General features: G+C 42.0%; 1 protein-coding gene across 11 annotated transcripts in view; it reads left to right on the top strand.

The window, feature by feature from the left end:
* The window catches only part of nav3 (neuron navigator 3), a 194,515-nt gene that overhangs the window by 10,546 nt on the left and 160,508 nt on the right, over positions 1–23,461 (top strand). The window contains exons 1-2 of one of the 11 annotated variants that reach the window (XM_051077603.1): positions 2,354–2,617; positions 3,865–3,999. The exons of 9 other annotated variants lie outside the window; for them this stretch is intronic. The gene's annotated coding sequence lies outside the window, so the exon portion shown is untranslated. Of the gene's footprint in view, positions 1–2,353; positions 2,618–3,864; positions 4,000–23,461 lie in introns of those variants that run through there. One more of the 11 variants, XM_051077604.1, reaches the window with a different exon arrangement.

Raw genomic sequence — 23,461 nt, 5'->3', positions numbered from 1 at the left:
AGAGCACTGTGGCAGCATTTGATGTGTCCATGGCCTTTTGGTAACAGTAAATGGAGTGTGAAACTGCATGTTGCAAAGCTGCAACTGGAGCCTTGTGGGTGCACGTCTGTGTCTGTGCGTCTGTGTCAATAAAAATGAAATGAAATGAAATGAGGTCTTTTACAGTAATATAAATTATAAAGCAGTTTTTCAGTAGTGGGAGGTTTGGTGGTTAAGTTTTTAATGTTGCTGTCTCACAGCAAGAAGAACTTGGACTGAATCCTTGGCCCTAGTTCTTTCTGTATGTGGTTTTCGTGTTCACACCGTGTTCATGTGTGTTCCTCCCACAGTCTATAGACATATAAGTTATATGTTCTGAAGAGACTTTCACCCATAGGTATGATTATACATCACACTTAATGGCAGTCTACTGTATACTGGGTTTTGCACAGACTCACCACAATCTGGAAAAGGAATAGGCAGATCAAGAAAATGAAGAAGTGATGATTTTTCAGTGCACCCCATTATAATTTTAGTTGACTATATTTGAGGTCTTGACTCCATATTTTGGAAAGCCAGGTCTTAATGATCCACATCCATCCCACAGTAGTCCACTATACTTCACTGTCAGGGCTGTTCTATCGTCCTTGTGCTGTCCTGATATTGCTCGTTCTCTGGGCTGCAGGTAGGCTGCCTTTCCACCAAAGTGTAAAGCACCTCACTATTTAAAAAGGTCATTTCCACCTCAATATCACAACCCCATTGCCTCTGCAGTTCCACTATATTAAGTTTGCCCATAAAGTGTGTTAACTCTGCCATTAATGAGTGTTAAACATGAACTACTGGCCCTTGACAACGTCTCTAGAGATGGGGAGCTAAAGTCTAATTCCACCCTCCCCTTTTGTTTTCTCTTTTCCCTCTTTCTTCCTCCTCCCTCCACTGGCCTCCCCACATGGCCAACAAAGCCTTGCTGTTTGGGATGGAGCAAGTTTTCTCACAGGATAAGTCTCCTGACACACATTGGAGTTTGGTTTTATTTACTGGCTGCTGTTGTTGTTACTCCCACGTGAAAGCTCATGCTCGCTTTTAACAACCTTGGGTTTTTTTGTTGATGCGTCCTCTGAGGCTTTTTTGGCACTCTGCTCATTTCCTCCCTCAACTCAGCGGCCTTGATTGTTGTCACTTAAACAAGCAGTGGGTTTGTTGAGTTGCATCTGCAATGATGACAGTGGCATTGCCAAAGCTTACGTCCAATGGGATTCTGGTAATCTATGATCACTTCCCTCCCCACAAACAAAGAGCAATTTCTTCTCTATTCCTGTTGATGAATACTATTAACTCTTAAGACTCATTTTTTGGCATAATCTTCTTAATGGTGTAACCCTCCTCACATGATAAGGCAGAGGTGAATTGCATACAAGGGGAATCTTTGTCTCTGTCATCAGTGGAAGGTCATTGCCTCAAATATAGGTTCATAGGTTGAGGGTTGAGGTCATACATTAGCCCATAAGGGAGATATGTGAAAGCTTGAGCAAATGAGCAACATTTTCACACATACGCACGCATAATCCCTTAATGATGAGGAGGGGCTGTCGGCCATCTTGGACTGAGGAGACTTATTACTGGAGTTGTAATTAGAGGACAAGAGGTTCCTTGTAGCAGCTACCAGGGTTCACGTGCTAACGGGCCATTTGCCAGTAGCTTGTCTGACCAAAGTCAGCTGTCCCTCCGGAGATAAGACAAGAGGCTTTTGTATTGCCCCACTCTACTTTCCAATGCAGATGCCCTCAAGGGATGCACAAAGTTTAGCCCAAAGCCTTTAAACAAAGCACAGTGAAGGCAAATTATGTTTATATATTGCACCAGTAAATGCGATTTTAAGATATTGGCCTCTATCAACCGGTCAACTTCATTTTAGTTGCATAAGTATTCTGAGGCATTATATGACTTTATTAGAGAGTCAATAGTCGACAAGACCTGAGGAAGGATAGGAAGCGTCTTACAGTAAAATCCCTGAAGAGATTTGAAGTTGGGACATTGTAGCCCATAGTCACTGGTGCTCCAAGCTTCATTTCATTTTAAGCAATCATCTTATACATTATCCAAACAATATTAAAAAATAATATTAATTATTGCAGCCGCAGCTGATTTGCGGCACTGAATGATAATTTGAAGGGAATGATAATTTAAGGAAAGTACTGGGGAAAAAAATCCCCAGGAGAAAACAGCTAAGAAGAGGGATAGAAAAGATGTTTTGAATGCAGTTAGAATGAGTCAGGAGGATATGATTCATGTGGAGAAACTGATGCAAGGTATTTAAAGAAAAAATGGGTTGTCTACCCTTTGGTTGAGTTGAGTTGTGACTCTGCTGCCCTGACTGGAGAGGGAAGGTCATTCCATCCTTGAGTAACCAGGAAGTGCAATTGTTGAAATCATTTGGGCAGAGGGACAACCTCTCAGAGAAGGGAGGGCCAAGCAGCCAGTATTATTTAGGACTTATTCAAAGAAGATGTGGATGGTAGGAGTTAACTTGCTGCTGGATTAGAAGCAGATGCAGGCACCTCATTCAGGTTAAAAAGCTTAATCGCTCTCAGTATCTGGCTCCCTCTTTTTTCCCTTGTGGAGAGAACAGCTGAAGGTAAGATACCTAGAGGGTGGGGGTTTAGGATGTGGGAGAAGGAAATCGGGATGGTGGGAAAGAAAAGTGTGAGTCTGAAGGGAGAGGAGAAATAGTGGTAGTTGTGTCAGGGACACTGCCTCTTGTCATAATTTAAGGAACTAAATATTACTCTATAGGTTACAGCTGGAGTTAAGCCATTTGAATTAAGTTGCAAAAGGGAGTGAGGACAAAGGAGAGGAAGTGGATTGAGGGTGGGGGACTAAAACCATATGCCAGGCTGTTTTTATGGGATTGGGAGGTGGGTGCATTGTGGGTCAGGTGCTATGCGTCAAGGGATACCGAAGATTGTTACTGTGTGCATAAAAAATTCCAACCTAATGAAAGTTGAGCTCTAAATCCCACGTATAGATGAGGAGTGAGTTGACCTTGTTCATCTCCACATGATCTCCCAAAAGGGAAATTAAACATTTCTGTGACCCTTCTTAGGAAACAAGAGTTGATCATACCCAGTCCCTACCAATCAATCTATTCATCTATCCAAGCAGAGTGAACCGCACGTAAGTCTCTAGATGAGTGTAAGTAGGTTTATGGTAGTATGGAGACCAGCAAACATCTCCCCTTCTTCTCTTGCTGTCATCAGATCAGCGCTGGCTGATATTAATTTCCGTGAGCTTGACAGCAGCTATTAGTCTTGGGGAGGAGGCTTGAGTTACAGCATTTAGGGGGTAAGGATCCTCTCGCACAGGGAGCAGTATATATACAGTATGTGTTATACAATAGCCCAGACCATAGAGAGAAGGAGCGGCAGAGAGGGAAAATCTGTTGGACAGACAGTATTAGAAGTGTGGGAAAGATGAAATGTCTTTCTCAGCCAGTTTGCTTTGCATGTTGGCAGATACTGTATGGTAGTTACCTGGTCCTAGTCATTTGTCTTTAGAGTGGAGGTGCTGTTCAGTGGCTTAAAATCTAAGCATGTTATGATATTGGATTTACACAAAGTTGATGCTTATTGCAGAGCGCAGCAGCACTCTGAGTAAAACACAGAATGAATATTTGACAGGGCTTTATACATTTTGATATTATCTTGTATCTGTTGTGGCTATTTGAATGAAGTGCCTGGAGGAAAACCCTAATGCTGTGTACCAGCAGACCTGTCGCAGACTAAAGCCAAACCAACCTGAGGCCATGGGGTTGGTCTTTTGTGCTGACTGTGCCGTTCACCAGGATGTTTGAGTTCTCCTCATGATCACTGTGCTGCTCCCCAGATGTGCTGAATGAGCAGGAGGAGGAAGGGCTCGTCTCAGGGGAGCCTTCTGGCTGTTTGCTGGTCAATCCCATACAGCATTTCCCCAGTACACACAAGAGAGAGTGAGAGGGAGATCAGGCCTTTGGATTGAAAGGTAATGTCCTCTCCCACACCCAACAAACCTCCACTCGATGACTGATATCTGGATCAGTCCTGCGGTGCTTCCACTCCCACCCAGAAGTCACTTCCTCTCCCCTTCTCTGAGTGGTTTGTTGAAATACGCCAAGTACAGTGGGTGTTCAGCAGGATTGCCTTGGTTAATTGGGATTGACAAACTGCAAGACAGGCTTGACATAAAGGTCCAGGGCTAAATTTAACAGGATGTCTGTTTCTCTGACCCGACCCAAACAAAGTTGCTGAGGAGTGTTGGAAAGCTAAGGTGTGTGAAGCTGCATGCCATTTCTTCTCTTCCCTTTTGGATGAACTTAGTGGTGTCCCATTGTCAAACTTTTTTTCAGTTAAACGGCTTCTCAACTCTAACTTTCCGTCCAATCAGAAATATTTTACCATTGCACCTAACATTGAGGGCTACCTACGACACTTTGTTGACAGCTCAGCAAGCTCTGAGATTTCATAGATTTCAGGTGAGGCCTGAATGGGCATGAAGCAAGTGTTTCAAAGAGACAAGAAAGTTAAACTGTGGTTACTGCAGGTTTTCTACCTAGTAAAATGTCCTAAAAGAATCTTTAGGGTTGTAGCTTTTTCACACTCCATGTTACCAATTAGCATGCAAACATATGTGTGCTATACATGTTTGTCTGTTTGCATGTGTGTAAAATTAAAGCAGGTATCTGACCTTTTTTGTGTGCATGTGCATACACCACAAGTCAATTGTGAGTGTGCACAAAAGAGAGAAAAATGTGTGTGTGCCTTTTATGTGTGGGTGTGTGTGAGCCTCATTTTCCCAGGTCTCCACTCCAGAGTAGCACTTGGCACTAAAAGTCCGGGCTGTAACACTTTAATAGTGGAGTTGTTTACTCTTTATACCAACCCACTTCACCCCCATTTTGGGATGGTTCCTCTGCCTTTGGCATAGCAGCATGTAGACATTTTTACAGCTTAGTATGCTCAACACCATCTTGCTAACGGATTTTATGGCCCAATGGTTTGAGTGTGTGTGTTTTTATAATAACTCCAGGTTATGCAATCAAGCTTTGAGAAAGTCAGATCAGCCAAATGCTTGATCATAGCACTTAGCTTCTTCTGTAAACTCAACAGGTTGCTGAAAGTAATTTTATACTATGTATGTATATATCTTTATTTTCCTATGGTTACAGTTTTACAGTGTTGCCTATGGCTAGCTCCAGATGCTGCAGCCCTTCTGAGTTATGTTTTGGCACAAAGTTAGTTTATCATGTAAGAAAATCATTAATAAAGAACAGTGTCTTTATTCAGTAGCTGCATATTATCAGATTAATGTCCAGTAAGCTACTCATTAGTGCAAAATAAGCTTTGACTAGGTGAGTAAAAACCCAAATGTGAGAGTGGTCATAATGATCATAAAATGACTAACTTGCTATATGTTAGCCCACATATACACAGTAACTGTAGCAAACAGCTCCACAAAGTCTTCACTGCAACCACAATTACTTTTGAGAAGTGTAGGTGCAAAGCAAACATTCCAGAGGATTTGGAGATTATCCCATTGAACATCTGACATTTTCACAGATGTTCTGGTGAAAATGTCAAAGCAGCACCTTGCAACACTGTGGGAGCAAACTGCAGTGTAATCATGAGTGGCACCAGTGGGAACGGGACCCCAAACCTTGGCAGTGTTTCACACAGGGAATTTGTCAGCTTTATCTACACAGCAACACATGACTGTTTGGCCAGAATGTATGACTGCATGCATTGTGTTAAAAGTTGCAAACAGCCGTGGATGCCTCACAACACTACAATTATTCAGCTCTAGCTTTTTTTGGGGGGGGAAATGCTGTTACAATATGATGATTAAAGGTGATCAGTGCTTGCCAGGAAGTTGACATTTTCAATATTTGGCTGCAGCAGCAGGCTTCACAACGCACGCACACTTAGACTTTTCATCTTGTGAAAGATTAACGGTTCCAAATGGAGCCATGGGAAAATGACGCAAGTCTGTGATTGGGAAAAACTGATCGGTTTGATAGGGTTTGTGTGTGTGTGTTGCAGCAATGGTGTTTACAAATGCAGTATTCCTGGAAAAACCCTGATTTGGTTCTTTAGATGATCAAAGCTGTGTTTCTAAAATTGATTTTGAGTTTCCATGAGAGTGAATTTTTGTTATCCTTGTAGTGTTTCAGTGTAGTTTGATAAATATATCAGATTAGTGTTGAAAGCAGGGATGTAAAATAATGTTTCTCTGTCTGCAGGTGTTGCTCCAACAGAATTAATCTTCTAAGCTGTATTTTTCCAGTCATCTGTTCTTGAAACAGCATGAGAAATAATTACATCAGAATACATAAATCTTAATTTATAATAACTATGTTTAATATTATTATAAGTATTAGCATTAGTTGAGGCTGTCACCACCATCAAGAGACATAAGTTGGTGAGAGGAAAGAGGGACACTTCAGCATAAATGAGTCATTTTGTCATCAGACAGTCGGTGTATCAAGAGGTGGGGGGAACATTAGGAGGGGAATTATGGGTACATTTTCCACCGCTGTCCTCAAATCTGCCAAGCCCAAACACCGAGCTGAGACAGCAGCCAGCTTACTTAGTGGCTGCACTCTGTCTGTCCTCAGTATACGACACTTCAGCTAATGTTTTGGGCTGCAGCATTAGCCGCACTGGGTAAAAGTATGTTTGCCTTGGAAGTGGCAGCAGAGCCGGTGAGCGCTGCCATCCATGTCAAGTGGTACACCGTATAATACTGTCCTGGGCGAACTTGGACGCCTAACGTGAAGAATTACATCTGCGGTTGTTTCAACACGAGCCTGAAGTGGTCGGCCCAGAGGCAGTATCGCATCCAGAGGTCAGCAGGGATGTAATTAGGGGAAATCTGTTTAAATATTTTAGCATATTTATTGATGCTCTGTGACATGTGGAATTATGCCCCTCTTGCGTCAGGACTGCACAGGCTTCCCAGTAAGTTCTCTTTAGCGGCGAGCCTCCATCTGTCCTCACTGGAAAAATCGCACGAAGGCTCCGTCAGCAAAGCCGACTCTTCGCACGTTTTTCTGTATCAATACTCTTTGCAGGCTTCAATAAGTCACACTCACCCTGAGGCAGCTAGGAGTTGGCGTTTCTTCCATTTTTGTTTGCTGGCACCCGCTCAATGCCCTCCTCTTTTGCTTTTAACTTGGAGATTTTACTGTGAAAGAGCAGATTTCTCTCCGTCTCCACTCTTTCTGTCTCTGTTTGTCCTCCACTCCACCTTCAGTTTCCACCACAGCACCATCATCACACACACGCACACACTTTCCACAGCTTGTCTCTTCATGCAGTCGCTGAAGCTTTGAGAAAAAGGCAGTCCAGAGGTCACAGAGACACTGTGGTTTCAATCTGGGCTGGAGAATTTGAATAAAAAAGCTCTTAAGTCTGCGTAAGTGCCCTTGAGCAAGGCACTGGACCTCTAAGTCCTCTGCAGCAGCTGCTCAGCAGCCAACAGATGAAGACTTCCAGACATGAAAGTGTGGAACATTGTGAGTATGAAGTAAGGCACTGCTACAAATGCATGCATGCTAAGTCAACCTTCCCTGGATAAATAAAAACGTATAAAAAAATCCACATTTAGATCCAATCTTCCTCACAACCCACTGCAAACACATCAAGGCTCATGAGGCACTTTTTATGGTGCAACATATTTTTACCATAAATCACAAAAATATAAAAGACTTATCTTTTTCAGCAAAGTTTTTTGAATTTATCTCTCACGCCAGAGAAACAAACACGAAAACTCAGGCTTTTCCAAATGTCTGGAAGTTAGAAAGCACTGAGGACCATAAAAAACTCAGGGGTGGTCGCCTGTTCTGTGCACTAACAGGCCAGGGTCAGCTGATGTGGAGTGTTTACACCGGTCAGCTGCTGGGAGCCTTAGACCCGTCTGCACAGCCTTGTAAACACTGTACGAGTTATCTGGAAGTTATCTCTCCTGCTGTCTGCCCACAACACTGACCGCCAGCCTCTGCTCCTTCGTTATGCATGCGTTTTAGTTATTAGTGAAGCCTCTGTTTTGTGTCTTGTTGCCCTCCATTTTGAGACAGAAACTGGAAATTTTCAGCTAGTAGCTTGGAATTGCAACCTTTGTATGTTCTATTGGACAAGTTCAGAAAAACGAGCAGGGGAACATAGACGCAAGAACTTCTTTAACTGAAGCCGCAAATATATCGAGCCAATAATATTTGGCTCTTGACTGATCTGCACCGTGTGGAATAAAGCTACTTTTAGAAATTTCAACATGTGATAAATAATACAGTTTTACCTTTACAGGTGTTGACGTGAGATTTGAGGAAAGTTAGGGTGGAGAAAGTTTCCTACTTGGAATCATCACTTTGAGGACTGCTCCACTGTATTATTCATTTTAAGAAGTCAGAATTTCCAACATTCTGTCCTAATGATTCATAGAAATACACACACTCACATAGACAAGACAGGGAATTTGGGAAGGCAGATACATGAAGCATTTGCAGCCTTAAGGCCACGCTCACTTCTGTGAGCCAAACACCAGACTCGAAGCTGTAAGCATGGACCAGAAACGAATGAAGTGCTGAAAGAGTAAGTGAGAGAGCACGAGAGACAATCAGAAAGAGAGAGAGAGGCAGAGGCAGGGATGTTGCTCAGGACTGGCTTCGGGCCCTCACACTCCTCACACGCTGTAAACATACAACTTCAACATGTAGATGTTGTTAAAATCACTGTTTGTTTTTACATTAAAACACATGCTGCTCTTTTACTCTGTTAACAAGAAGTGTTGGAGAGGAAAATGGAGAACATGCTTTCTTTTTAGATGACATGAAGAAAAAAGTTGATTTAGAGTCATTAGAAGTTAGTAAGAAAACACCAGGAGGTCCAAAAAGCCACACAGAAACTCCTCTTTCTGTAGAAGAGGAGGCTTTGTGCAATTCAGAGTAAACTGTGGAAACCAGATGCTAGAACTTTGAGCTTTTCAAATTTCCAGTTCTCAATTCCAACAGCTGACAACACTCACATGTGACCCCAGTGACTCTCCAAGTGTCAATGACCCAATGTTAAATGTTTTGGACTCCTCACAGTCAGGTAGAACTGAAGAAGTCTTTCAACTGAGAGGGGAAACTTCTTCAACAACCCCAAGCAAGTCCACTTGCCTTAGAAATGCCATGACCTGGATGACTGAGAATCTCCATTGATGATTCCAGAAGAGGGGCCAAAGGTCAAGGTCACTTTAGCCTTGAACCAGGACTATACTAGGTCATACTACTGTTAGTTCCAAGGTCCTGGATGGCTACCAAATGGAACTTGAACATTTTAGAAAAGAAGCTACACTGCAGCAATACCTCTAATGTCATTTTTAGAACTTCTGGCTACCAATGTTAGCATGGTTTGCATTGCCTTTAATGGTGGTCATGGTAAGTTGTGTTTTTTATTACTTTACAACCACCTGACAATGATTCCTGCCTTAAGTTCCTAAGAGGGTGTTCTACCACTTTGAATTTGTACACTTTGCACTTATGTACAGATGAGCAGCTGATATGTCCAGGTTCCATCTGTCAGCTGTCACAGACAGTGTTACCTTGTATAGACATCCAGGCTCAGGGTAAGGTCACCTACAGCTTCCCTGGACCTGGCTTGGATTAATTTTCAAGGACACTTCAGGAGGATGTTTGTTGACACCGGTTCGATCCTTATTATGCTTGTTTTCACGTTAGCTAAGAAAATCTGGCACCTCAAAGGACTTTGTCATCACAGCCAGAGGCACATTTCACACAGCGCTTACTTGGAAACAGTTTCATAGCAGCATAATAAACAGCAACAGTGAGGACTAACTTTTGAACACATATCATAAAGCATATGGCACACATTCAGACGATCTGTGACTTTGCAGATTGTCCAAGAATGCAGAGGGAGTTTTCACAGGCCTGTTGTATAATAAGATGAAGACAAGAGCGCTGATTTGTGTAATTTTAATTGGAATATTTTGGGAGACATCTTGGCATCTGCAAGGAAACGTCACTGATGTGGGGAGATTGTGCAAATCAAAGTGACCTCTGTTTGATAGCCTTTTTTCGTTCCTCTCCGAGGAGCTGGAGCTGTTTCAGACTGTATCCAGGCATTTCATTAAGCAGTGAGGAAATGCAGACCGCAGCTCTCCCTCACATTTCTTGATGAATTGTGTTTTTAGGGAGGGTGCAGTGGAGCTAATTTAGATGCGGTCATAATTGTTGCAGTGGGCAGTTTTTTTTAGTGGGAATGTAAGAGTTCTTTGATTGCCAGTTAGGAGATATTTTTCATGGAGAGAAATCAACTTTTAACTTCTCTCTGGCTCTCTGACCAGGTCTGATCCACTTCACAGTTCAGTTGACTTCTGAATAGGGAACATTAGTTTGCAGATATGATTTAATAAAAGTACCATAAAAAATCTTAATAAAATCATACAACAAATCAGAAAATGACATGCAAACATGAGCTGATAAGACCAGATGGTGAATAAATAACTGGTTTTAGTACCATAAAACACTACTCATCCATGCATAATAGTAAGTTAATATGTGCACACACAAGGCTGTGTGATTTTATATGCAAATTAAGCAATCAAACCTCAACAGGGAAAAATACTTTTACTGTTGAGTGTATGCATTGGCTCTAACTGCTCTTCAAAGTGGGGGAGATCATGTGGGGGATCGACTTTTGCCTTTTTTTGCATTAAATGACCTCATCACATTAAAGGGTAATTCAGGTTTATTACAACTTGGGTCTTATTTTTATAGTCTTGGCCATCATTCCTGTTGATAATACTAACATTGTACTCAGCATGTGAATTGCTGGGATCTGAGAACACAGCAATGGCGCTAAAAAGAAATCACTGGGGCAAGAAACACGAGCAGTGAGACTCAGAAAAGAGCTGGACACAAAACTCCAGGTTAATCTGACTTATTTTGATCTGAAAACAAAGAAAAACTGTGAAATAACTATCCAAACTGACCCTTATAAACATCCATTTAAGTTTACAGACTGACATCCTGGGTCAGCTTTGACCAGCCACACTTACTGTAGTTGTGCTTACTTTCTTACAGTGCAATGAGATATTGTAGCCAGTGTTTTAGATGTGGCCACTTCCAGTTTTACCATCATAGACAGTGGTTTAGATAATCTGGCAGGTTTACAGCCCTCTGTGATCATCTGGCCACTCGCGTTTCTTGCCCCATTAGACTTTGTTGTGGTTTTGCTCAAGTTGTAATAGCATTATCCTAAATTGAAAGAAGCTATTCATGAACTGTGAAGAGCTAGCTGGAAAATGGTGATGAGAGAAAGGGCAGGAAATGAGGACAGGCATGATTATCTGTTACTGGAAAATAAGAATCTGAAGGGGCTAAAAAGGACACAAATCAGTGGTAATTGTTTGTTAGGGCTTATGTCTTTCTTTTCTGTTCATTTTAAGGTAATTAGTTTTGTTTTATGCAGATTCTATCATGAATTATCATTTTAAGCTTTATAGTAGATTGACAAAAGGTGTAAAAAAGGCGAATGGTGAGATGCAGTCGCTGAGACCTGCACTTTCCACTGGCCAGTATCATTGTGCCAACACAACACTCCCTAACACAGTCTCAGTGAGGACTAAAAATGTATAATTAAGTTCATTTTTCCCCCGTCTCAATATCTTTGCTGTTTGGTGGTTTGATATTTGCACATGCTTATGGGATTCACAAGCTCAGCATTTCATCATGATAATAGCAGCTTATTTTGTTCTAAGTTACTGCGTGGCTGGAGAAGTCTCCTGTTTAATGTCGTGTTTTCATGTTTTTCTTTCTGTGAAATTGCTCTCTCGTCTCTCATATCTTCCTCCACTGGTTGTTTTAATGAAAGAAAAGTACTTTTCGGCTTCACTCTCTATGTTTTTATTATTTTGCCTTTTTCTTTCTATTACCTTTCAGATCAGTTCTACATCATATGACTTCTCTGTGATTACAGAAACATTTCTCACCCTTAGTTTTAGTTGCTTGTGGTGTTCGTGCAGTGAGTTTTAATTTGACTGATCATAAACCAGATAGATGTTTCTAAAGCTTGCAACCATCGATGTTAATTTCCCTTATTTTGCCATTTTTAAATGCTAACAGAACTCAATTTTTAAACATCTGGGCAAAACTGGTGCTTTGCACTGCAGTTTGTCTCAACTAATTGTTATCAGACTGTTCCTTGTGCAGCTGCAGAGAGCAAATCTTGCTTAATTCGGATAAGCAAACAGCCAGCGGGTAGTGAAAAGTGGAAAAGCGCAGTGGCTTCTTATGTAAAAAGAAACAGTAGCACTTTTATGAAGTCTCGTAACTGATTCCATGTACAGTACAACTGCTGCTGATAGCCCTGCTCCATCATCCAGTGCACAGGAGCATGACTCCCACTGCCCTCATCTGCTACCAACACCACTGAACAATAAAGATATGCTGGCAAAATAAAGTTGGCCGCGTGTGTTTCAGTATCAGTCTGTATCTGGACTTTATCGTGTGTGTCTGGGAGCTGGTGGATTCGCTTCAGTGGCCTTGCCCCGGTGATAAAGGCGCTCAGCTCCGCTTTGATGTTGCAAGGTGGAGGCCGGTCCCAGCAGGACGCAACAGGAATAACTTGTCTGTCAGGAGGACCTCGTCTGGCCGGCCAGTGCCTGTCTGGACTCAAAGAGAACACAGACACACCTAGAAGTGTGCAAGATTCATCTGCACTATCAGATCTGGCGGAGAGATGACCTTCAAACTCGCTCTGTTATCAGGAGAAGTGAGGGAAGAGGAAAAGTAAACTATTGTTGCTTCCTAGCAGACACATTCAGACACACAAAACGCAGAGGTCAAAGGGTTTCACTGATCATAACACCACTATACTACTTCTTTTTTTAATCTGAGTCTTTCCTAGTCTTCTGATTTTCATGCCACACTTTTTTCATAGCTAAGAAAGAGAGAAGTCAGAGCAGTGCAGCAAGTCTAGAAGATGAAAACAGTAGAGCTTTAAACCTTGAAAGGAAAGTGAGACAACTGGATCATTTGTAGTTATTGTCTCTCTCTCTGTGTGTGTCTGTGCAGATGTGGTGTCATTGAGTATCTCTCCTCTGGGGCTTCAGTCTGAACACTGCATGTTGTGACAGACAGACAGAGAGCTGTCTAACATCTCTGTTTGAAGTGACACTGTGATGCTACCTGAGTTTGCAGACTGCTGCTCTTAACCAAAAGCTCTCAGAAAAGATTTTTTGTCTCTTTCTGAGAAGAGTCTGCAGGTATGTCTCAAAGACAGCTGTAGCCTCTGGAGCATGTGTGTGTGTGTAAGCTTGCAGATGAAATACAATCATATACCTCTAAGATATCTTGGTTTGTGTGTGTGTGTGTGTGTGTGTGGTGTGTGTGTGTGTGTGTGTGTGTGTGTGAGCTAGCAGACGAAATAAGATATGCCACAAAGGCAAACACAGCAGTTGAAGCAGTGTGTGCGCTAACAAGTGAAATAAGATATTCTACAAAGACAACTATGTCACTTGGATTTATCGTACATGCATGTGTGTGTGTGCACTTGCAGACAAAATAAGATACACCTCAAAGACAATCCCGCCACTTGGAGTTATTGTCAGTGTGTGAGTGTGCTAGCAGCGGAAAAAAACCCCTGTTAAACCTCAAAGGCAAGAGTAATATTTGTGGTTATCGCTTGTGTGTGTGTGTGTGTGTTCCTGGGAAGCTGTCGATGTTGACATTCTCCTCGGAGCTTCTTCCTCTGAAGTCTCCTCCAGTGGTCGGCTTGGGTTCCTCAGAATCCCACCTGCGCTAACTGACCCTCACATACCTGTCAGTCTGCTTCTGATGCTTCAGAACGCCTCACTTCACAATCTGCCTCCCAGCTTTGAAGTGTCAAATATATGTGTTTATGAGTGTGTGTGAAGTATGTTTTTACCTCCTCATATGTATTCAATTTCAAATTGTGCAGACAAAACTTGAGTGAAACCAAAAAATTGAAAAAAAAATTGAAAAATTGTGAATGGATTTTAGCTTTGGCTGAGTTGAAAATGGGTGGGTGGCATTTTGGGTCTGGCTGGTTTGTTGGTTGGTAGGTCTGCTGGTCAGTCTAGCAATCTACTATTGGATTGTCAATTTGGAAATTTTGGGGGTGCTTTCTTGACAGCTGTTGGATGTGTGCCCTGACATTTGGTACATATATTCATGCCCCTCTGAAGTAAAACTTTGAGTTTGTCTATTACTCTGGTTCATTGCCAAATACCTGCAAAAGTTTCCAATCTAGTGCCACTTCCAATCTGTCCAATCAGTACATGTTTGCATGCTAACATGTTAAACAAATGCTAAATGTTCGCGTTATACTAGCATGTCATTGGCATTTAGCTCAAAGCACACCTGTGCGTAAGTGCAGCTGCACAGAGCCACTAGCATGACTGAGGAATTTTAGTGTTGTTTTAAAAGGATCTTGTCACAGTATCTGCTTCTGTTTCATGTAGGCTGCTGTAGACAAAGCACTCTTAGAACTCACTGTCACTCAACCAGACATGCCCTCCCTCCACAAGATAACCCCCAAAATAAAGATTAAAAGGAGCACATGTGTCAGGTGTGTGTATTGCTGCAGCCTCTGTTTGACTCCAGAGGGGGATTTTTGTTGTGTGCTCTCTCAATCAACATACAGTAGCAGCCCATAAATCAAAGAGTAAACTTAAAGCTCACATAAATAAAGAGTTACTGTATCTCAAGTCATTATGTAATCTTATAATCTTGTCATGTTATTTTGACCATAAAAGCAGTTGATGGAAACATGTGGATTCATATCTTATTTTGCCAAAAATGTAGATATTGACTTAAAACTTGCACAACAATTTAATATGAAACATAACCTCTGTCTCTCTTCATTTTTTCTCTCATCTAAATATGCACACCCACACACACACTGGTTTTGACTAGGCCACATTTATCTCTCCAACTCTGTCCCCATCTCTTCCCCCTTAAACAGGAAGCGGCAGATCAGGACTGGTTCCCATGAGGATAAGATAATACAATAATCATAAAAACCTTCTTCCAGCCCCCACCACACACACACACACACACACACACACACACACACACACACACACACACAGGTCTGCCTTGCCTACAGCCTCCTGTAGGGACAGCGGTGCAGCAGCACCTGTTTGGAAGCGCTCCAGCTCCGCCCGGCTTGTTTCAAATCACCATCCCACTGTAGCCTTTTCATGTATTTTACAGGCTTGTATCCAGTTCAGTGCTGAGCAAACCAGGCTTGTTGTTGTGTACTTATCCCAGTTAAGAGGTTTTGCACCTGGTGGTTCAACACAGCAGCTGAGGGTACATAGTATTTAAAGATGAATCACTGAAAGTACTGAGTATGCAATGCTATAGTTTGCTTTTTAAAATCAGCTCTCTTTAGCATGTTTGAAAAAAGGAAAAACAAGCACTAATTGAGTATCTATGAAACACATTTTCAAGGCATTGTGGGAAAACCTCTTTGCAGCCTAAACACTACAAATCAGTCATTAAAATATCTTCCTTATCTTACACACCCCCTCTGGGCCTCCAGATTCGGACATTAATCCCATTCCCAAGATGCACTTTCAGCATCAAGCTCTCACCAGTACCAAGATGAGATCCAGGAGGGATTGCCTCGGCCAGCAGGAGTTCCTGTGTTGCAACTGTTCTCTGAGCATGCAAAAGCCCATTTCTCACAAGAGAAAGGAGGAGGAGGAAGAAAAAGGAAGATGCTCCAGGGAGAAGCAGCAGTTGACACTGTCGGAGTTCATGAGAAAGGAAACGCTGGGAAGAGAGAGGACTGGCAGAGATCAGAGGTTTTAATGAGCTGCAGGGTCCTTTTTTGTTGTTTTGCGGCTTTTCCTGAACAAACAGAACTCCAGAATCGACCAGCCATGAATAGTGAAAGTAAGACAAATGACTTCAAAACACATCTTTACCCCAATCAATCCATGACAGTCTCATATGTGCATCTGTTTTGCTACAAGACAGCAATGAGTCAAGATGTTCCCTGTTTGCCAAAGCCATTCAAATCCTCAGTGTTGGGTAGCTTTTCCCATGAATAGTTCTGTTGGCATAATAAATAATGCTTTTTACAGTTTCAATCTGTCTAATATTTTAGGATATATGCAGAATGAGAGCCATCAACAGAGAGTCAAAAACCTAAAGGCCAAGGAAAAAAGAGCCTTTCATACACTGTCAGCAAAAAAGAACAAGGACATGGATACAGTGATTTTTCCTTCATAGAGCAGTTTATGTTGACAATCTCTCTGACCATACATTGGTGTTGTGGTCAGTCAAGGCCGACATCCTAGACAAAACCGCTGCCCCGCCTCCGGATCAGAATCTTTCAGGAGCGGTCGTGTTGCGTCTCACCGCAACAACCCGATTTCTCAAGGTCCTGATCTCGGCATGCCGTAAGACTTTGTGTCAAAGTTACTCTCCCCACATTTCAAGGTCTTTGGCAAACCAAAGCTGCCAGCAACTGCTGCTACAGAGAGGCGGATGCTTTGCTTAGACATCATCCAATCCAGAATGGAGGAGCAAATAACAGGAAGGAAAACATGTAAGACATACAAACAAAAGAGAGGGAGTTGAGGTTAGCAAATCAAGGGAGGAAATAACACAAAATAAAAGGAGGATATGAAAGTGTCGCAAAGAAACAGACAAACCAAGGGGTTGTCTTTTTTCCTAATTAAAAGTTTCTTGTTTTCATCAGATATACAAGCTGACAATGGTCTGACAGCAAGGAGGTCTCAAGTCAGTGAACTGTCATGTTTTACATCTGGTCTCATTTCCTGCTTGATGCAGATTGAGAGAGATGAAGGATCACGGTGCGAAGATGCTCGCCTCAGGAAGGAAGCGTTATCGGGCGGATATTGAGCGACGATGCTCTGCAGAGTCATTTGGAGGCTACAAACCCCAGGAAGCAACTTCAGCCCTCCTCCTCCTGGGTTACCGTGATGACAGGCCCTACTAATCCACTGACACACTTAGGAGATCACTATCTAGCTCTGGATTTAATTAGCTGGGTCTGGCTGGGGAGAGATAAACTGCCTTTATTAAGACTTTGATATCCTAATGAGAGGAGATCGGAGGCATATGTTTGATACTGTTTAGGAGTCAAGATAAGAGATAAAAGATGGAGGGAGCTTATCAGTGACACTGGAGGAAAGGAGATTAGTCTCAGAGCATTAGTGGCAATGTAACATAATACAGTGGTTAATGATGTGTAACAAACATGCTTACCCTTGCCTCTGCTTTGTTCAATATGCAAGGAAATGAAAAAAAAAAAAGACTGGATGAATATTGTTAAATCATCATTTGTTAGACAGCGCTGCCTCTGCAAAGATTTTTCCAGTTTGTTCTAAGCACATAATTCCATTTGACAATTACACAGACACGCCGTTCGTCTTTTCATGGCATGCTAATTGTGTTTACCGGTGGTCACGGAGGCTTGTTTGCTGGCTCCCATCAGTCATTCTCAGACACGTGCTCAGCTCTCTCTGAGGAGGCTTTGTCCTCATGTCACTGTGCAAACAGGCCAGCTGGTGGTTTGAACCTCACAGCAAACCATGAAAAAGAGCTATACCTCGCGGTGAGGAGTGCCTTTACAACCAGAGTGCTTGTCATCAAGCTACATCATCAAACACAAATAAAGGACAGAAAATATCCGTTTAAGATTTGTGAGTCTATTGTGGCCAGCAGCCAACAGGTGCTGCTGGGGATGGATCATACACAAAGGGCTCTGAGTCGGAGTCTGATTTCCTTTTTCTGTCACAAAATCGCCTCTCAAATGTTCTTGTAGCTGTGCCACCTGTATTCATTATTCTCAGGGAACAAAGTGAGTCCGATTGTGACCAAAACTTTTTAAATCACCATACACAATACTCTTTACAGAGCCAACAAGACCCTGCTGTGTATCTTTCCAACGGCAAAATAAATCAAATCCTCATTTGTATTTTTTTTTAAATGCATTTTTTTCTTTCTCCTGCCAGAACCTCCTTTCCTCTGTTTCTTTGTTACCTTAAATGCCTCAGAAAGTTTGGACTGAACACTTAATTGAATTTGATCTGTAGTATGGATTTAAAAGGATGTACTAATGGTCAGAGACTCAACTGTCTCTTCCTGCCTCTTTCCTTGCTCCTAAATCATTGAGCCGTTGGTATCGATCAACACTCCCTTTAGCTCCCTGCAGATATATTGTGGTCATTTTGTGCCAAAGAAACTCAGCTACCCTTCAAAAGTGGGTGAAGCAATAGACTTGAAAGAATCAAACAACTGAAATACCCTTTCTATCTTTCTATTGTGTTTTGTTGCACAATACTAGCATTGGGATATTGGCTGTCTGTTACTCATTTCTCACAGTAACCTCTAAAATGCCACCTGACCTCAGTCTTTAGGGCTTTACAGAAGTAATTGACCCTATCAGTGTTTGATCTGCTCCACTGTTGCACAACCTTCCAACATGCTGGCAGCCACATTCCTCTGGGCCTTGGGGTAAGGCAAGGTACCTTTCCAGTCCCAGAAATGTTTTACTACGAATTTGTTTGACAAATGGTCAGGGTGAAAGGTTGACTCCTGAGGACGGCGTGCTGGCAGGGCTTGAGGAAGTTTTCAGACAAACCCCTGACTGACTTGAGCCTCAAAATCTGACAGCTGATTTCCTTGTAGAGGTGTGTGAGATTATGCAGCAGAGAAAGGTTTCTTTCACTGGGGTGAAATCTTACTTTTGAAAAGATATCAACACATTGTCAGGGTTTCTGACACAATGGAGGTCCATCAGCTTCCAAAACCCATACTAGTTAAACTTCACTGCTAAAGGTGCAATATGAGGAGTGTGTACGAGGAGTGCTTCTGAGTACACAAAGAGTGTGTTTTCAAAGGGACATGGTCTTGAGATAAGGGAGGTATTGACAAGCCTTGCGTTCACCAAATAGCTTGCTCTGTTTACTGAAGGTCACCTGGTGTTTGCCTGACCAGTCTGAGGTCACCTCGGCTGTGGGAAATACCTCCTCCTCTAGTTAGGTATTGTAGGAACTGGAGGTGACATACATTCCTGGCAGTGGCAGTGCCTGGAGGCATGCTGGGATATGTGGCACAATGTCAGAGGACATATTTACCAACACTTTGAATTAACATTGTACGTTCTGAGTTCATTGTACCTGATGCGCTGCAGACTGATGTCGACACAAAGCTGGCACTCTGTGCACTGATGTAGTGAAACCACTTGTGAGGAATTATAGTGTAAATGTGATGTATGAGCTGGTTTGGCTGAGAGCTTTTTAAATAGCTGGTTTAAAGTTACATTTTCATTAGATTTTTCAGCAACTTCACACTGTATATTTTGCAGATTGAAGATCAGACCACTGGTGCAGTTAAACTGTTGGATGCAGGAGCCGCTGTGTGTTTGTAACTTTCCCACATATCTATTACTGGTGCATTAATGTTTTTAAAGAACTTTAAACCTCTGCTGCCCCATAACTCGACTTGAACAAGAAACAGGCAAAGGTGGCTGGTTGGATGAAAAGCTGAGGATGACGAATATTACACAAAGCATTACCTATTCGAAAATGTGGCTCACTTCTGAATTTCCCATGCAGATTAATAAAATATCTATCTAATCTAATCTAATCTACAATCTTTATGCTAAACTGTCATAGTATTCATTTTCTAAGCTACAATGCCGCACACTTGACATACCAGGACTTCATAGTGAAGTCCTGATTAAATTGGACTGTAGAGTTACATAACTCTGAGGATTCAGAGATGCCCAAAATAAATTCTTCACTACAGTGAAATTGCTGTCTTCATATTAAGGGTCAAAATTCAATTTAGTTGAACTTCAGTTGCAAAACCTGCTGAAAAATGATGGCCTTCCTCTGCCCAATACTGCACTTGGAAACCAGGGTGTAAACAGGGCTGTTTTATATGTGGTTCTTCTTGAATGTATAGTGGTAGTTGTGATCTTTCAAGTCTTTATAATCCTTGTAGTGGTTGCAGTAATCACAGTCATCAGTAGTAGTTGTAATAAAAATTGTAGGTGTAAAAGCATAGTGAGAGTATAGTGTAACAGGAGACATGGTGACAGAGAAGCAGCGGAGGTATTAACAGTAATAGCTGTCACAGTAAATATTTGCAGTAGCAGTGAAGTATTGTTTCTCACTGTAGCGATACATGAAGGCAAAGGGCATTCAGGGTTGAAACCAGTCCTGCCAGATGTTGTTTCCAGCAGGGGAACTGGTCACCAGATAGAGGCAGCGTGGATCCAATTCCACTTCAATCAGAGCCACTGACCCTGCTGGAAAAGAACAAGAGGGAGAGAGGCACTTCAAAATTAGAGCTCAACATTCTAGAGTGTGTGTGAGTGTGTGTGAGTGCATGTGCATCAGCTGGCTGTGTTCTCTCTGCCTTTGAAGAACAGTTGCTTCATTTGATATAACTCACTTCATCTCTCTCTTTCTGCCCTCCTCACCACTCACCCCCCACCCCTTCCCATCTTGGAAAATCCTCTGTATATTAGGGTAGTAAGATGAGGTTTGTGGTGACGGGGGCAATTCCCCCGTGGCTGCAAAATATCACTTTCGCCCTCTTGGGGGGGTGGGGATTACTGACACGCACCACAAAAACCAAGTGGCCCGGGGTCTAAAGTTTCAGGGGCCCTCACATTCAAAACCCTCTACTCGAGAGAAGCATATCGTTTACAAAGTCTTCCCTGGGATAGCAGTTTTTATTGGCGAAAATGACTCACTGTTTTTTGATGATTTAGTCTCATTTTGAAGAGAGAGACGTCTCGATGTCACATGGCCTCAAAGCCATGTGGAACATTCTGGGTTTCAGCGATAATTAGGGGGTTGCCCACTTTCTTTTAAAATAATAATAATAAAAAAAAAGACCATCACGGTTTCGCTATAAGCAGATTTTTCCCTCCTTCACATCACCATCAAAGCCAGTTTAGTTTATGCCCAGATGAATGATTTTTTTTGTTTTTTCGTGCAATGCCAAGAATATTTCAGTCGAAAGGTTGCGGTGACCTCAGTGGATGATGGATGGCATGGAAAAGGCACAGAAAGGAACAGAGGGACAAGGACGAAAAAGTACCTTTAAAGACACAGCCAGTCTGTAAAACCAGTAATTTAGTTTGGAGAGGGCAGAGAGATGGAAGAATTAATAAAAATAACTATTCTTAAATGTACGCCTTTTGTCTACATTTATATACAGACAGTACAAGAAATGCTCTCAAAAACATTAGGAATTCATAATTTTACCAAATCAATTTCTATTCTATTCATTTAGAATAGACTGAAGAGAAATACTTACACTACAGTGTGCTATACTGCATGAAGCCACTTGCTTTAAATTGCATGTGACCTCACATTATAACTGCTGTTGAGCCAGACACTGCAGGACGTTGGTCTCAGACACACAGTCACACACCAAGTCCCCTTTCCACTCATATTTTCAAAGCCACAGACATTGTGCAGTGACTGAAGGCAGTGAGGTGCCTCAGCAGACAGAGGCGAACATCTTCTGAGGCAGAAGTGTGACCTATACAGTCTGATCAGCTGCAGAAAGAGCAGAAAGAGGTGTCCAGTGCGGAACAGCGTGAGTCAAGCATGACACTGCTAGAATACTTTGAAAGTCTAGTTTTACAAGCTATTAGTTATTTCTTCCTAGAGAACATATTGGCCCGCAGCAAAGTTTCTATCAAGAGACATAAAGTTGCTTTGAAAGTGTAAGTTTCCAATAAAAAGAAAGAGGTTCAGTTGTAAGTGCATTTGCAGTACCACAGGGTGTTGAATGAGCATGTTTGCAGCAGAAGTTGGTAGCACAAGCAAGATTATTGACCTGGGTGCAATTACTCATAGAAAGAATAGTTTGGGGAATAAGCTTATTTACTTCTTGCTGAGAGTTAGATGAGAAGGTAAATACCACTGTTATCTCTGTACGGAAAATATATAGCTTAAGCTATATACAGTAGCTGGCTGGTTTAGCTTAGGACAAAGCCTGGAAAGAGAGGGAAACAGCTAGCCTAGCTCTGCCTAACAAAAACAAAATCTGCCAACCATCACCTCTAAAGCTTGCTCATTCAGATGTTGTATCTCTTTTGTTTAATCTGCACAAAAGCCAAAGTGTAAAAATGACAGGTTGTGGTTTTATAGGGGTTATGTGCTGGATTATTTCCTTGGTGGGGCATGGTAACTTCCTGGAGTCAGACCAGTCCACCCAAAAAATTTCATTTTTACATTTCAGTTAATGTTCAGATTCAGAGTAGAGAGTAGATTCATTTTCTCATCTCTCATTAGCATTGTCTCATAAGCACATTTTCCAGAATGTCAAACTATTCCTTTAAAGTTCAGTTACTTGCCAAGAAAAATGATCAAGAAAATTAGATTCAAATTTGAACTCAGACGAACTACCACTGTGTTACTGTAAATTATGGTCAAAGCTTCTGTTTAAGCTGTAGCATTATTGAATTATGAAGTATTAGAAAAACAAGAAGGCTGAAAACAGCTGACAAGTAACATTATCTACAAAAAGTTTGTCAGCCCCACCAGTATCTAATCTACATTTTACACTGAGCTGTGTTTTACTGCTTTACAGCACTTTTGTAACTTAAACTTCACATTTGCTGAGTGAATCAGAATGCATGTCAGCTGTTATCAAAAGCTCCTATCAGTTTCTATGTTTATTTTATCTCTTTAAAATAAACTGAGGGGTTTATGGGAGTGGTGGTTTTCATTTTGAGAAATCCAAATGGCTTGCTGATTTACGGGTGGGTGGGGGGGCTAAAACCCCACCCTCCATACTGAAAAGCACTTTGGATTATATCCTCCAAGAAATGGCTATAAGTTATATTGTGTATTTATGTGTCAAATCTACAGCTGGAGCAGGGGGAGCAGGGGAGAGCACAGGATCTCGATTGAGAATCCACCCGTGAGTGAAATGAATTGCTATCTTTTCCCAGAAGCATTGCTTGGCTGGCTCCCGGAGCGGCCACATTATACTGAGGAGGTAAATCAGAAACACACCCTAGGATCTCCCCTGTTGCCTCTCGTTGAGTTCTTAGTCTCCGAGCTGTCGAAACCAAACCTCCCTATCGGAATTTGTTTTTCATTCACATTAGCCAGAAGTACGACTCAAATGGAGGTAAAGATCGGGAGAAGATAGAGAAAGGAGGAAGAAAGGGTTATTAAGTGGAGGGTAGAGGTCTAACAGAGAATGATAAGAAGGAAAAAGAGACAGTGACACAGAAAAAAGGGGGCAGAGAGAGGCATATTGCAAATTTTAAGCTGTGAACCTTTGCTTATTTAGTCACATTATATCGTCCAGACAAAGCACCTGATTCTCTCATCATCTCCCTCTGTCTCATAGGCGAAACTAGACTTCTCTCCCTCCCTCCCTTCCCTCTTCCCTCTATGTCCCACCAGG

The sequence above is a fragment of the Lates calcarifer genome, linkage group LG18 (assembly GCF_001640805.2).
Source record: "Lates calcarifer isolate ASB-BC8 linkage group LG18, TLL_Latcal_v3, whole genome shotgun sequence".
Classification (NCBI taxonomy): domain Eukaryota; kingdom Metazoa; phylum Chordata; class Actinopteri; family Centropomidae; genus Lates; species Lates calcarifer.
This window is presented reverse-complemented; position numbering and strand designations above follow the sequence as displayed.